General features: G+C 39.3%; 1 protein-coding gene across 1 annotated transcript in view; it reads left to right on the top strand.

Annotated features, from left to right (window-relative positions):
• rimbp2b (RIMS binding protein 2b) overlaps nucleotides 1–16,388 on the top strand; it is a 73,816-nt gene that overhangs the window by 9,969 nt on the left and 47,459 nt on the right. The window lies entirely within an intron of this gene.

Raw genomic sequence — 16,388 nt, 5'->3', positions numbered from 1 at the left:
AGTTATGGTCCTGTTTTGAGTAAAATAGTTGATGACAGTGGCATAGCCTCTCTGTGTTGGTGAGTTCATACTCTGATCAGTTTCTCAGTCAAATTCATCCCAGGATCTTCATAACAGGACTTCACAGTTATAACTATTAAACATGCTTATATTAAATAAAATGAACAACATGATAAGAAATACTTTTATCCCATAGTTGGCAAATTCTTTTGCTACAGCAGTTAATACTACTACTAGATGAGATAAGGTTTATCTGTCACATGCACAGTTCTACACAGTACAATGCACAGTGAAATGTATTTAAATGTACTACTACTACTACTAATAATGATGATGATGGAGTAAGTGTTCTCATGTAGTCCCTTTTCTCTCTGACATCTCTAGTCCATTTGACCTGAAGTGTTTTTTTTCATTCTGTGTTTATTTTCGGCCTGTGTTATAAAACTTTACAATAAAGAAGTCTTTTTAGCCAGAGTCAAACCATAGTAGCTATGTAGTATGTGCCATTCATCTATATATCTGTTTTTGCTGTAATATGCTATGATTTAAACAATGGTTTTAAAAAAAAGCTTGTTCAACTATATTGTTATTTTTTTACTTTGTGCCCTGAATATGTATTTTTACACCTCTGAATATGGAAGTATGTTTCCAGGTTCAGATTCAATTTGCTCTATTCTTCTAAATGAAAATCTCTTAGGCTTTTAGGGAATTTCTTCAGTTTCGGCACAACACACACTTGTTCACTATCGATTTATTTAAGAAAGCTTCCTTGGCTTCCATCCTTCCCGGTAGCGTCCTTTTCTGTGTTTGCACAAGTCCCTCCACCCCCTTATCTCTAATTGTGTGGGAAAAGCAGTGTCAGCTAGATCAAAATAATCAAGTAATAACAATTTCTATCAAAAAGGTCAACGGTCAGCCTTACTGTGACATTGTAACGTCCTACAAAAACGCCTTCACTGAAGGCAGAGGCTCAAGGAAAGGAGTGAAGGAGAATTTATAAGGATCTCCTCATAGTTCAGCTGTTGTTTTAAAACCCTCTTGTTGAAAATTCTAAATATATCAGCAAATTTTGACATGAAATGGAGAATATACTTATAAGTAACATTTACATGATCTGCACCGCTTGTCAGTTATGCAGCTTGCTCATTTTGTTTTTGTTCCTGCCCACCCTTTAAACGTCCTAAAAGTCTTCACTACTTATAAGGGGGTTTAAAGTGTGTGTGTGTGTATATATATATATATATATATATATATATATATATATATATATATATATATATATATATATATATATATATATATATATATATATATATATATATATATATTTACAGTTATGGAACATCAGGAAGTAGGTGCTTGTTTGCAGTCTAGTGCCTCTTAATTGGTGTTCGGGTAAAACAAAATGTCAGTGATGGCTAACGACATTTCTTGTATAAAGCATTTGACTGATAAGCTGGTCTCTCACAGTGTCAGAGCAGTTATGATGAACTGTGTCTCGAGTGCTCCTCTGCCTCGGACTGGAATGCTTGTTATTGGTGCTTTTTTCTCTGACCTTGTTATTAACTGTTAAATTCAGACTCCTGCCTCTTGCTGCATTTGAGATGTTGTCCTCTTTGAGGTTTTGTTCTTAGTAGCTATGTACTTTGGGATAAATGTGTGCACCAAGTGGTACTGACAGGCCGACTTGGTATGACTCACACTACTGAACATGACTTTTTGTTCACATGAAAAAGGTTTTTTTCTGGGTCATTTACCTAGATTGCGCCTCTCTTCCGCTTCATCTTGTGCTTTTACGCTTTTTTTCAGTTGAAGTCTTGGGTATCACACAGAGCTTGCCAGTGAAATAAGAGCCAGCTCGGGAAAGTCCTGTGAGTGTGGTTCTTTGACAAAATTGGTGTGAATAAATGTTTACTATATTTTGTATTTTATCAGCATCCCACACTCCACAAGCTGCATATAACTGTGTTCTTTAAACTTAATGTTGAACATCATTTTCATGGGGCCAAATATGGCATTACCACGGACTAAAAAAAAATGTAACTTGCACTCTTTTGGAGTAGAAGAGAAAGCGGCATGACTTTGTGACTTGTCAGTTGAATTGGATTCGGCTGTGTAGTACAAAGATTCAGAATAGCTGAATCTTAATTTCTTTTTATATATTTCTACATATACTAAAAATCATCAGATTTTCAGTGTCAAGAGTAGACAAAAACATAAATAATAAAAAAAAAGACATTTATTTACTGAGTAAAATATGATTTAGTGTTTGATATCTATGAAGGGCAAATATATGTGAACCTCTGCCTTCACAAGCTGGAGTGACCCCCCCTTCCTTATTACCCTTGCACCTCTCCACATTTTAAGTAACTGTTAATCAATCCTGCATGTTGGCTTGCAGGAATTTCAGCCTGTTGCTCTATACGTAACAGCTTCATCTCTGGGATCTTGGTGGCTTTCCTCACATGAACTGTGCTTCAGGCCATTCCACCACATTTCTGTCAGATTAAGGTCAAGACTTTGACTTGGCCATTTCAAAACATTAACTTTTTCTTCCACCATTTTTTTTTTCTTGTTTGCTTAGGGGCATTGTCTTGCTGCATGACCAACTTTTCCTTAAGATTCAGTTCATGGACAGATGTCCTGACATTTTCTTTTAGATTTTACCAGAATAATTCAGAATTCATTGTTTAATTAAAGATGGCAAGCCATCCTGGCTGTAATGTGGTGAAACAGGACCAAACCATGATACAGCCGCCACTGATGGGATAATGTTCTTATGCTGGATTGTAGTATTGTCCGTTCTCCAAACACAACACTCCACAGTTAACATTGTCCAGACTGGGCTTTTGGCTCGTCCATGCGATCTTTTGCAAACTGCAGATGGGCTGCATTGTTTTTTTTTGGAGAGAAATTGCTTTCTCCTTGCAGCCATGCTATGCACATCATTGTTGTTCAGTGTTCTCCCGGTTTGTGGACAAAGTGAGAGAGGACTTACCTAAAGTTACCCTGGGTTCCTGTGTGACCTTGCAGATTATTACACACCTTGCTCTTGGAGTGCTTTTTTTGTTGGCTGACCTGTTCTGGGGAGGGGGTAACAAATTTAAATGGCCCTCTTTTGTACACAGTCTGTTTGAATGTGGAGTGGTGGAGTCCAGACTGACTTTTTTAGGGTCCTAGGTCATTACCAACAGAATGGGAGCATATTTTTGAGCTTTTAAAAATCAGTTAATGCCAACTGCACTGGATCTACAGTGGGTCTGAATTGTGACTTATTTGAACTACATAATGCTGGGCTGGTTCATTGATAGGTTGAAATAATAAGACAGGCTGAACGTGTGTATATCCTATTTTTAAAATATCTCAAATAAGCAAATAAAACAGCTGAAAAAAATATTACTGCCTGCTATGAAATATGCCAGTTAGTCATTTTTCTCACATGTAGAGTTATCATTTCACTGTGTTAGGATTGTCTTTCAAACATTCAATGTCATCAAACAAAAAACAAAATGACTTGACTTGGCTCTAGCAGGCAAAAGATTTTATTAACAGACTATCTTTTACCAGATGCAGTTTATACAGTGGCCTTTGGTTCATATTAATTTAGAGTCTGTGACAGTGCAATATCAGGCTGGTGTAACACTGGCCACACTCTGTAATTTAATCTGTCGGATTGGATAGCAGCATGGACTTGGCTGAACTTCAGGATCAGGTTGCAGACTTATGCAGCTGGTTTTGGAATTCTGTGACTAGAGGTCCGTCTGTCCTGCCACCTACACGACAACCCAGACAGACTTGGGGAGGACAACACTTACCACGGGTTACCTGCACGTAGTCTGGATATGAGGGAATTAGTCTTCAAGGCTTGTACCGTCTCTGTGTGGGAGAAGGTAAGGTCAGGCTAGAGAGAATGATTTGGGAAAAAATATAATAATACAGTGTGGGTGAGAATATCTAGGAGGTCAAGGGAAGGTTAAGGCAATGATTGAAATCTGCCTTTTTGATGTTTTCTTAATGGGAGCAGCAGCCTTAATGTGTCTGGAATACTTCATGAGCAAGTGTTTAACTGTCCAGTTTCCTTTTTTTCCAGATTTGCTTTAAGTGATTAAGTTGTTCTGTTTACTGAGGAAAATAGTCAGCATTCAGTCTTTATTTTTACATAAAGCCTTGGAGAAATTCTGCCTGCATTGTGTAAGATAGCTCCTTCCAGTGCAGTCCTTCAGCAATGTTCTTTACATCGCTGGAAGGCTCTAGAAACAAACAACGGTCCTTCATTACAAAACAAGTCACAAATGGGCAGATTTCTCCTGTCCTGTGGTTTTAGTGAGAGAATACCACTTTGCTGGCTTTGATCATATTTGATAAATGTTTTGTTTTTTAATGAAAAAAACCTTTGCTGAAAATATTATTACAGTAATTTAATAAGTCATCTTCTTGTCTTTCAACTACTTCAAAACAATGAAAATTGGCCAACACAAATTGTTTGATTTTACATTACTTGTGATAGATTTAACAGTGATCTGTTTTCATTTGCCTAAAATAAGAAAAAAGGCACAAATCATCATATTGGAGAATCTGCAACCATTTAGAGTTTTTACATAAATGATTTATTAAAATATTTTGAAACGATTGTTGCTCTGGAAATGACAATTTAACGGAACAGTGTGTAAAATATCACTGCTAGCTATCAGTAGATTGCAGATTGCAGCCAAGTGCAACTGTTTTCTTACCCCAAGCAATTCAAGTACTTAGGCCTAGCTATGGGACAAACAACTCTGAGGTGAGTTGTTGGCAGGATATCCTGAACTTTTCTTCAGGTAAACGCTGCTGTTTTTGCTTCTGTTATCCGGTGTTAGAGAAACCTTCTTTGAAGTGGCTCTAACATTGTTGCACGCTTAGTGAATAAACTCTCATACGATGTGAAAATGTAATCAAACAGTTTATCCGAGGGAAAGTATGATTTTTAGTACACTCGAGCCTAACGTTAATTGTCATAATGTTAGCTTATTACAAGCTGTTGTTGTTTAGCCAGCTCATTCTCAGCTGTCCAGAGACGGGAGGGCCACATGTCTAATCTGCTGACAATAAGTAACTGCAAAAATATCAGGAATAAATAAGCATGTTTATGCATGTTTTTGTGTGTTAGAGCCCTGACTTCAGTTCAGTAGATGAGCCTTGGGATAAGGAGAAAGAGGATGAGGTGGAAATGATGGAGGAAAGCAGTGGCAGAGGAAGAGAAAGACATAATGAGAAAGAGATAATGAAAATATACACATACAAGGTAAAATGGTCATGTATTAGTTTGAAAGAGCTATTTGTCATTTTTAAATTAAAAGTAACTTATATGGAGGAATACATATGTGGCTGGTCTCTGGCCACATATATAAAATGCAATTAGGTGGAATGGTCACGTCCACCTAACCACTGTATTCAAGATGGCGGGGCAACATGGCAGCTTCCACAAACCGGCACCCACTCGTATGTATTTTAGTTTATGACAATGGATCAATTTGTTGGAAGATGTGATTACACACTAATCATTGTATGAGTATAATATTATTTTTACTGATAAATAACCTCAAAAAACTACTTACTGTACCTTTAAGAATTATTTGACTGATTTCTTTATAAAGAATATTCTGTTTACACAATTTCAAACTTAGTGAATTACAGCGGGGTGTCCAAGTCTGTCTTTATTATAGTAACCCATATAGATAATCCTGTCATTCAGTAGGCTTCACCAAAGCTTCAATTTGGGCCTGTTGTTGTATAACAACACGATAGCATTTTTGTCCTGTGCTGGGATGCCATTGTGGGACTCATTTAAATGTGGTTCTTTGGTATATGTGGAGGATTTTAACCCAGATAAAGGCCAGTACATTTGGTGTTTCCATGCTGCATTGCTGCCATAAGCTCTGTTTTCGACTTAAAGAATGCCTCTCCCCTCTTTCTCTCCGTCTCTCTCTCTCTCTGCAATGATGATGACTCACACTCCAACACGCCCTGCAGAAATCTTCTCTCATGCAACCGACAGAGAGAGAGAGAGAGAGAGAGAGGGAGAGAGAGAGAGAGAGAGAGAGAGAGAGGGAGAGGGAACAAGAGAGGGAAAAGAGAGGAATGTGTTCTTTTATGTGGCTCTAACAGAGTACCTGTTCATCTGTTCATGTGTGCTGCCTGCTCTGTCTGTGTGCTTGGAAAAATACCTGTACTCATCAGTATTCCCACTGGTTTCCTAAAGCAGCTGGGGGTTTTTGCACTGCTAAATCCTTAAGTGTATTTGGCATTTTTTTGAGCAACTTATTCTCTCATCTGCAACCAGTGCGCTTCATCTAAAATCATCAGATGCATTTGATAGCAATAAAAATGAAATGTAAAACCCTGAAATCCAGTCAAAGCAATATCAAACTTTTCATCCAGAGTTGCATGAAAAGGTGCCATTTATAGGTTGTCCTCGTGATCCTCTAACCGTAGGCTGCCCTCCAGTGTGCAAGTTAACATTGTGTGACATTCGCAGTGATGCCGAAGTCCAGCCTGCATGTGCTGCAGTGCCGTAGGTCCGCTGCCCTCAGGCTTCTGCTTCTCTGGAAATGGAAAGTGAGCAAAGAGACCGAGCGTGATTAACAACCATATATGTGCAGCGCAAAACACAACATGCTTGTCTGCCGCCATTTCCTAACGCATGGTCATGCAGGCTGAGAATTACATAATAGATCTGCAAAGTTGCTCATTCTGATCCTTAATTGTGTGTAAATGTGGCTGTGTGGCTTTCTGTGATGCATACATGTCAGGTGGGATCACTGTCACGGTGAGTTATGAATGGTTTCATATTCTGAGTAGTTTACCCTGCAACAGGCCAGCCTTTCTCTTATTTACCATTGCCCCTAGCTGAGCTCTCAGGTCTCTCTTTGGAGGAAATGTTTTATCTCTCCCCCCTTGTGAAAGTCTAGATTTGCATGGTTCTCAGTTTTTTCTATTAAGAATGTGCTATTTTTAGTGCACTGTGTCAAAACATGGCTGTCTCATCCTGTGTATGTATGTGTTCACTGAAATAACTCCCCTTCCCCAGAAGGCTTGAGTGGTCTCTTCAGCTTCATGTGCTGAAGTCCTGTTTGCTGTGCTTCACATTGCATGCAGAACCATTACGCAACCCTGTGCATCAGCCGCAGGGCCACCGGGCCAGAATGGCAGCCAGCTACCAATCACTCTCCCTTCTCATCTTACCTTTCTCCTTTTCCTTATCTCTCAGGTTTACCTCAACCCCCTTTTTTTCTATCTTAATTCATATTCATAGTGACTTTTCCAAGTCACTAAGAATTTCCAAGAATGCGTGGTGGACTGGTTTGTTTGCACACCAGATTGCAGCAGTCTGTCTGGATACCAAATTGAAGCAGTTTTTAAAGAGTCAGTTAAAGATGTGAATGTGCAGCTTTTTTCTCTCTCGCTGTGTACGGGAGGATAACGGTAGGGCAGTGAGGGCCGGTGGAAGAAGAAAGGATGATCTGTCCTCTGTTGTCAGTGGGTTTTCTGCGTGCTCTGCCTCATTTTCATTCTAAGAGGGTTGTATTTATAGAGGTATCCGACTTCTGAATGGAGACAGTTGGAAATACCTGCACTTATTGTTTATTATACCATATTGCCCAGCGCTCTTGGCAGGTTTAACAGAGCTTTAAATATGCCTTGAATTCTTAATATGCCAACTACTGAAATGTATGTAGTATAACACACTAATTAATTAATTCATACACCCATGAAAGATGCACTGTAATTTGAAATTTACTGTTGACAAGGCAGGTTTCATGGTATGTCTGTGAGTCATCAGCACCAAACAGGATTGTTTAAGTACAAAATTGTGTTGTATGCTTGCTAGTGTAACATTGGTGTGTCGGCAGAGGTGCATATACAATATATGCAAATACTGCAAAAGCAAACACAGTTGCTGAAGAAGTATTTAGCAGCTAAAGGAGCAGTAATGAGTGAATATAGATCATTTTAAAGGTCAGATGTATAACGATAAGAATATTCATGTTATAAACATTATTGTTAGAGTAAGGTTTAGGCAACATTGTAGCTGCAATTAAACTAAAAATGTAGTTTATTTATTGTACATATAAAGTTACAGGTAATAGTTTTGGCAAAGCCTGACACAATAGAGGAAAACGCAAACAGCATTAATACTATTGCTGGAGTGGCAGCTTTAAAGCTCACAAACTTTCAATTAATACACAGAAAAGCTACAACAATGACAATTTTTGATTTTACAGCTGTCCCTAGTTTCCAGATTTCCATATTTTTCTAATAAAAGCTGGTGGGCTCCTCAGACATCAACATTTAGCTGGGATTACAAGTGTAGTTGAGACAGTTCATAGTATTTTAAGTATTTCAGAATGGTAAATGATGTGTTTTGTTAACTGCAAATACTGCAAGCTTTTTTTTTTTTGCCAACAGTCTGTTTCCCTTTGAGTTATAAGAGTAGCAGGTAAGTACAACTAAACTTCCCCTGAAAATTAGAGCACATTATAAGAACATGGGATTTGAACAGAAGTTTTGTTTCTCAAATTAAAAATGCATTAGTGACTGAGTGTGTCTGATTTGACTTCTGAACCTCAAATATCAACATTTAGCTGAGGCTAAGGTGGTAAATGAGCCTTAGAAAGATATTTGAGCTAGTTCAAAGTATTAATTAAATGAACAGGGATAGCAGAAAACTGTTGACCGTATCAGACTTTCTTTCATTACCCCTCTTACGCACACACACATACAGACACACACAAACACACACACGTTTTTGTTTCATATTCCCTCTCTCGCTTTAATTTCAAATCAGATGGAGACGTTTCTGTGCCATTTCAGACTCGACAGAAACTTTGCAGAGAAGTGAGATGCACAGCTAAGTTCTGAATAAACTTGTATGTATGAGTAGCTTTTGCAAAGCTGCTTCACTTCAGTTTCAAATAAAATAAAAAGCCTTGCCAGCACAAATGCCATGGTAAGTGCTGAAAACAGTGTAACATTTGCTCAAGTGTTCTCAGGGGAGAGATATCCTGTGTTATACAAAGGATACAGTATGGGCAATTTTGCAGTGTGTGCTCACTGATTGTACTGGACTGTACTTTGATGGAAGCAACCATGAAACACTACACACTGTATTATTTGTTACTGCGTGCTAGCAGCTATTCAAAACAGTCATACAAACCTGTGAAAACCTGGAGATTTTGCTGAGACTAAGGTAGTAATGATATGCCTTCAAACACGCTTCTTTTTAATGCATACTCTTATGGTGACTTATGGAAGGTATTCATATGAGCCTAAAATTCATGGATCTTTACTAATGTTGGCTCTAATCTCTAAACCAGAATCGCCTTCTGATACTGTGCAACAGGAATGATGGCTTTAGTGTCCCTTCTAAGATCTGCACACACTGCTTTCATTGTCGCATTTTGTGGGAGGAATCAGGAAATTATTGGGGGTCATTCTTACAGTTCCAAATTGAAGTTGTTATTATCATACTGTTTGTTGAATACAGAAACAAAAATGTCTGTAATTAACCTCACTCCTACTAAAAATTCATCACAATGGAGTGAAGTAGACTTGGGGAAAACAGAAAGTCCTCTCAGGGCTGTTATCATGGGAGTACAGCATTAGACTAGCGCCTCTCTGTCTTCTATCCACTTGTCTATTTGGGAACCATTGGAGACAACTTTACCAACACAAATAGCTAAATTGGAGTTCTTTTTTGTTCGGCTGAATACTCAAATTGGAACTTATTGTGATAGAAATGGAGAGTCCCGTGATTGGCAGGTTGGAGTGTTGTTTTTCTGCTGTTTATTCTCTCCCCTGTGTGAAGGAATCAAAGTCCTGACAGCCCCCCTCTGATCCCTGGATGAGGCCCAGCGAACATATTGACAATTGAGCCTTGTGCAGCAGCAGCAGCAGCCATCTACTCTAGGCTCTTGTTTATATGCTAATGCTGGACTCTGTCACTCCCGCACAGAAGAGTTGTTTTCTGTTAAGCCGTTGGTTTTGCACAGCAGGCTTCACATCAATCTAACCTACTATTCAGTTTGACAAAAACATCAACTGTGATAATTTTTTTTTTTTTTTTGACTTGAACATCAACAATACACAACAAAATTACTTTTGGAATTGTAGTCCCTTTAAACCGGGGAGTTACTGTACAGAGCTCTCTGCTGTAAAATGTTGTTATCTTCTACTTCTTTAAAAAAAAAAAAAAAAAAATTGAGCCTGAGCAGGGAAGCCGTCTCATTTGTTCCAAGCTATTATGACTGTGTGTCTGCAAGTGTAGGAGGAATTTAGTTGTTTATTTGCTTTTAATACACTTCCATGTTTTTGTTTTTGGTTCATTAAAAAAAAATCCTGGAACATTTTTGTTGGTTTAAATGAAAAAAAAAAAAAAAAGTTAAGGACTCTCATTTCACCTCAGAATGTGTGGTGATTCCAAAAGCGTGGGGATATAGATTTATTGTAAATGTGAAATTAAACATCTCTGCTTAATTTACCAGTCTAGAAAAACACAAGCAACTTATCTAAGAGGAAAAATCATGTTTTCAATATCTGTTACATTTTGTGAATGATGGTGATGATAGTGATATATATAATTAAATGTGGCATTTCTGTAAACCCATATTCTTATGGAGAGGTGTGAATGGGAGTGCAGGCAAGGTGGAAAAGGATCTCAGGAGTGATTTGTGATAGAAGGGCAGCAGTGAAAGGACAGGTTTACAAGAAGGTGCTGTATAGGAAGTGGAGCTTCAGGCAGCTGATTTAAAGATACTGACATTTCCATCGGAAGTGACGAGGATGGACAGGATGGGACACAGTAAGAGAGGTGAGACTGAGTTGACTCGGACAAGTGAGGAGGAGAATGAAGTTAGAGATGGAGCTGCCAAGAAAGAAGAAAAGAGGAAGGGCAAAGGATGGGGTTATGGATGTGGTGAGAGAGAAAACACAGAGATGGTTAGCGTGACAGAGGAAGATGAAGTGGATGGGAAGAGGTGGAAATGAATGATCCTCTGTGGTGACCCGTAGCAAAAGCATCAGAAAGCAGAAGATAAAGAAATGTTTATCTATTTCAAGCATATCACGCTGGTGCTATATGTAAACAAATTTTGACTTTAATACCAAGAAAAAATGCACAGGGATATAATAACACAGACTCTCACTTATGGACTATTACAGCAACACGTCTGCATTATTTTTTAGAGTATCTTGTATTATACTGTATAGACTCTTTTGTTCAGATGAAAGCATTAGCTTGATGACCACTGTGATAGGGCTGGCCATTGTAAACTGTCGAAGGTCTGAAGTGCAGGTACTTGTCTATTGTGACTGGTCATGGAAATTTCATGTTATTATGATGCAAGCTAAATATCCCCCCACTCTGACAAATTAATTGTATATCTATTTATCCCATCATGATTTGACAATGATTCCATCTGCCACAGTGGCATAAGACTAATGCAGAGGGGCTGGGTTCAAATCTGCCCTAAGGCAATTTATTCCCAGCTTTCCTATCACTTGTACTTGCTAATTGGTGTTAAGCAGCATTTAGGGTGCTAACACATACAGATAATAAACTTTATTTGATATTTGATACAATTTGATAAAAACTTCATGCACCTGCAAGCTCTAGTACTGTAACCGAGCTACTTATTTTATTTTTTAAAACTTCTCACCTGCTCTGTTTCTCGATACTCACCCTACAAATTATTCTGCAAAAATAAAGAGACTAATAATAGAACTGAATAGAATTAGTATCTGGCCAGTGCATGCATTATGCAGTTTCTGCATGTGACCACCGTGTTTGGCACTTGAACGCCGTAGGCAGCAGGTCCTCTGTTTGCCGCTCAGGTTTGACGAGTAATTGGGTGCCCTGTATTCTGGCACATGATGGTTAGAGACTGTCCCCCAAAATGGGAGGGCAAGAGCGTCTGTTTCTGCTGTGATTGTGCCAGAATCCTGTGGGGTGAGAACCTCACTCTTTATCTCCTCCTGGGCACCACCTGTCTCCTATTACTGGACACAGGATCTCATCCACAACCTAATGCAAAAACTCTTCACATCAGAGAGTCGGCCTGGTTTTGCTGAGGCCAAAAGGCAAGTCAGACACCTCACAGTAATTACTTCACAGAGAGTCCGTTCTTTTTGATATGCATGTTCAAAAGGAGATGGTTTCCTACATGAGACCTGGATGACCTTATCCCTCTCTATCTGTGTTGCTGTTTTTTTTTAGCATTAAAGCGGTGAACACCTCTGTGGGTCAAGAAGCTACTGACGAACTTTGACAGTTAGCTGAGGAAGATATCGCAAAGCCTAGCGCTGTTAGAAAAAGCAGTCTGACAAAGTTAAATGGAAACAAGTCAAAGCACGCATGCCTTCTCATGACTACTTTGCACATACTTTATTTTGCCAACATTAACATTGCTTCCCTTTGACAAAAGATACAAAAGTGAAGTTGTACTCATTATATTGGTTTTGGAGTTTGGAGAGCAAACTAATTGGTTGCCAGCTGTTGAAATGTGGTTAATGAATGGAAAGGCAATGAAGAGCTGTACCCTGCATCCAGTACAGCTCCTCCCTGCAGGATGGAGCAGCATATGTCTGTGGCTCTGGCACAGGATCAAAGGCACCTCAGCTGGTGACAGCCCCTTTGCCCATAACTATCTGAGCTCTAATTTTGCAGGGCAGGAAGATGGTTAAATTAGTGGAAACCAGTGTAGAAGTATCATTTAAGAGTTTATCATTACATTCTGTTAAAGTGACCTTTACATGAGCCAAAGAAAGGGGCTGTACCATCCAAGCCCATGCTGGTCAGCGCAGAGTGTTGTTCAAAGTCTGCTGCACTAATGCTATGAATCACAATATCACAACAGCATCAACACAGAGTGTTACTGCTGTCTGATACAGCACAGCACGTGTGGTAATCCAGTGGGCGGAAGAGGGTGCCCCTGTGGCCCTGTGACTCCTTAGCCATTTCAACACATAAAATTATTAGCCATAATTGTCAGAGCTAATGATTAACACACCTATTTGACAAGACAGTGCAGGTTTAGATCTGAAAGATCACATACCTTGTAATTATCCATCTAAGTGTACCTTGACATTTCATAGATCAGTGATTTTCTATTACCAGGAACACTAGGATAACAGTGGATCAGAACAAATAGGACAGCATGTAATATTTTGTGTTATAATCAGCTTATCTGGTCGGGGCCCAAGTGTGCAGACAAACAGGCAGCTTGGTTTCATGTGAATTAATTTGATCATGGCAGGTTTGTGAGATTCTCTTTCTGTGTTGGCTTCTGACTGAGAGGGGCGCAGATGTAAGAGCACAGCTCCCCTCAAAAGAGAGTGAGGGATTCTGACATAGTCATGACAGCATGAAGGAAAGGGTGGTAGCCTCTTTTTTACCTCTTTTTTTTTTGCACTCAGATAAGGTTTTTTGATAAGTTTGGTGGCGCTTATCTTTTGTCTTTTTGTGTCTTTGTGACTTTGTATTGTCTTTGGACTGCACATGTGCCTAGATCCACTTGCTTTGCTGCTTTATTTATACTTAGATTTTTTTTTTGTCTGTTTTTATTTTGTTTTGCCAGCAGGCATTGACCTTTTTTAGGTAATAACTGCTAAAATGAATGAAGAGAGCCCTCTGCTGTGGATAATGTGTTAGCTGCACCCCCATAATATCTGGATTTCCCATGTGTACAGTTGCCCATATTAGTGTGTCTTGATTCATGGTATATTTGCAGTCTGTGTTCGTTCCACTGCTCAGTTTTTGATGTTGACACTGCCTCCTGAGGCTTTAATGCTTGTCTGGACCTCTCAGCCAACAGTCCATCATCTCAGCAGCTAATCTACCTGCACGGCTACTGGCTACTCTAATGTGACTGAGACATCCGTGACGCCGTTGTTCATTTGTGTATTTACACATCTGGATACAAAATCTACTGGTAAAATAATAAAAGGTCTAATAAAAGGGAATAGAATGACAACACACATCTCTGTCTTTGTAGTGCAGGGTCCCATATAAGTCCCATATAAAGAAAATACCTCCCTCCTCTCATAAACATAACTGAGTAGGTTGCACTGTATGATGTATCAGTCCACAGTGTTGGGTTTGCATTTTTATGATAAATGTCTTTTGTTGCACGGAGTTTAAAACTCTTCCATGAGAGATGAAGGTTACCGTGTGAACTCAGTGACAGTCTGCAGGAATTGTCCAGCAAATCCAGCTGGATATGAGTAAGCTTCTGTGTCTGAGTGGGCAACAGCAATGGGTATCTAGCATTTGCTTGGTTGCAGCAGTGATCATCAGATGTTTTCTGTGGCCTTTTAGCCAGTGAAACTGTCTCAGCTGCCAAAACATGAAAATAAAACCTGTTTATTCTCCCATAAAGCAGTAGGTTTTTTTTTTTTTTAAACTGGATTATTAAATCCAGCATGGTCACAGGGGAAATGAATAGATATCAGAGCAATTGATAGCACCCTCCAGTATCTACGTAGGAGTATGTTGAGTATGCGTGAGTCATTGTTTACTTTCCATTAAGATAGAAGGCTCATCTGACATGTTTTTGTTCATGCTGTGGGATTATCAGATTTTACAGTCCTTTCCCGGAGCCTCTTATACATGCCGAGTTTGCTTTTTCAAATTAGCCTTATGCACCACCTTACTAGAGCCTAGTTTATCCTTTTTGTTCTTCTCATATCGCTCCCCTCTCATCAGTACTTTCAATTCATCTTCTTGCTTTTTTCATTCATTACCATTAATTCTCTTCTTATTATGTCACTGTTATTCATTCTGCCTTGCTTACATTATTTCACCTTCCACTCTTCATCATCCCCTTTTGTGCTTGTTGGCATTCGTGTATTAGACATCAGCAGGCAGGTAGGGATCGGTGGTTCAGCGAGGTCAGACCCTGGTGAAAGCGGCAGCCTCATTTCTGATTCTGCAGCACCCCAAGGCTCGTGTTTCATGGTGGTGAGAGAGAGAGAAAAAAGAGAGAATAGGAAGGAAAAAAAGTAGAGTTTAGACCAGCATACTCCTTCTGCTGCTGCTGCATAGGTGTTTAATATGCCTGATAGTAGAAGCCTGGAATGTGAGGTGTTGTACCTGGGACAGAATGCTGTGACCTCTATTGTTTTCATTTAGCCCATAAAGTAGTCCCTTAATTTTATTTTATATGTAGACCTCACTACCTATACTGTACACATCTCTCACAGATACATGTGGTTATTTAAATTATAATGTTTTGTGTCTGTTTGGCTGAAAACATTGTTTACATCCATCCATATCACTGTTTTTGTGAACGTGATATCTCTTGAACACCTCGAGAGGCACAGACATTTGCTTGGACTCAACAGTGAACTAAAAGGGTTTGGAGATCAAATGCAAAAGCTGCTGTGGTCTTAAGGAAACATGTTTCTGTTCTTAAAGCAAGAATTCATACAGTAATCACAACAGGATTTCTTTCACTGACTGATAGGATAAAACAATTAAGTGATGACATATTCAAAAGGCCAAAGGTCAAGTCAGTTAAATTTTTGGATATTGATCTGGTCAGTTAAGTAGCAGAGGGGGTTGTTAATCAGTTTCAGCTGCTTTGGTGTTAATGAAATTAACAACTGGTGCACTAGAGAGGCAAGAATGAGACAGCCTCCAAACAGGAATGGTTTTACAGGTGGAGGTCACTGACATTTTTTCCCTCCTCATTTTTGTGACTGTTTTTTCACTAGTTTTGCATTTGTCTAGGCTCAGTGTCACTACTGGTAGTATGAGACGATACCTGGACCCTACAGAGGTTGCACAGGTAGTCCAACTCTTCAAGGATGGCACATCAATATGTGCCATTGCCAGAAGGTTTGCTGTGTCTCCCTGCACAGTCTCAAGAGCATGGAGGAGATTCCAGGAGAGAGGCAGTTACTCTAGGAGAGCTGAACAGGGCCGTAGAAGGTCCTTAACCCACCAGCAGGACTGGCATCTGCTCCTTTGTGCAAGGATGAGCGCTACCTGACATTGTCAGGCCTGCATCCATGCATGTGGGAGCCAGACAAACTACCGAGTAGCATTTAGAGTAAAATTTCAGCAAAATGGACTAGACTGCTGCATCTTTTTTTTTTCACTTTGATTTTTAGAGTGTCTGTGAATTCAGCCTGTAGGTTCTTAGCCCTCCTAACACATCACCCAGTCCATAGCAGTGTAGATATCCAGCATCCAGATTTTTCCCCATTGAGATCTGATGTGTTTTCCAAGTGTTCCTTTAATTTTTTTGAGTATGTAGTTTTTTGTGTATGTAAACCTTAACTTGACTTCATGGCACAGCCCCACAGTTGTGAAGCAGTAATTCTAATTCTCTGTCAACTAACATGTCACCTTA

Source organism: Archocentrus centrarchus, chromosome 9 (genome assembly GCF_007364275.1).
Source record: "Archocentrus centrarchus isolate MPI-CPG fArcCen1 chromosome 9, fArcCen1, whole genome shotgun sequence".
Taxonomy (NCBI): domain Eukaryota; kingdom Metazoa; phylum Chordata; class Actinopteri; order Cichliformes; family Cichlidae; genus Archocentrus; species Archocentrus centrarchus.
The sequence above is the reverse complement of the archived record's forward strand: the minus strand, read 5'-3'. Positions and strand labels throughout refer to the sequence as shown.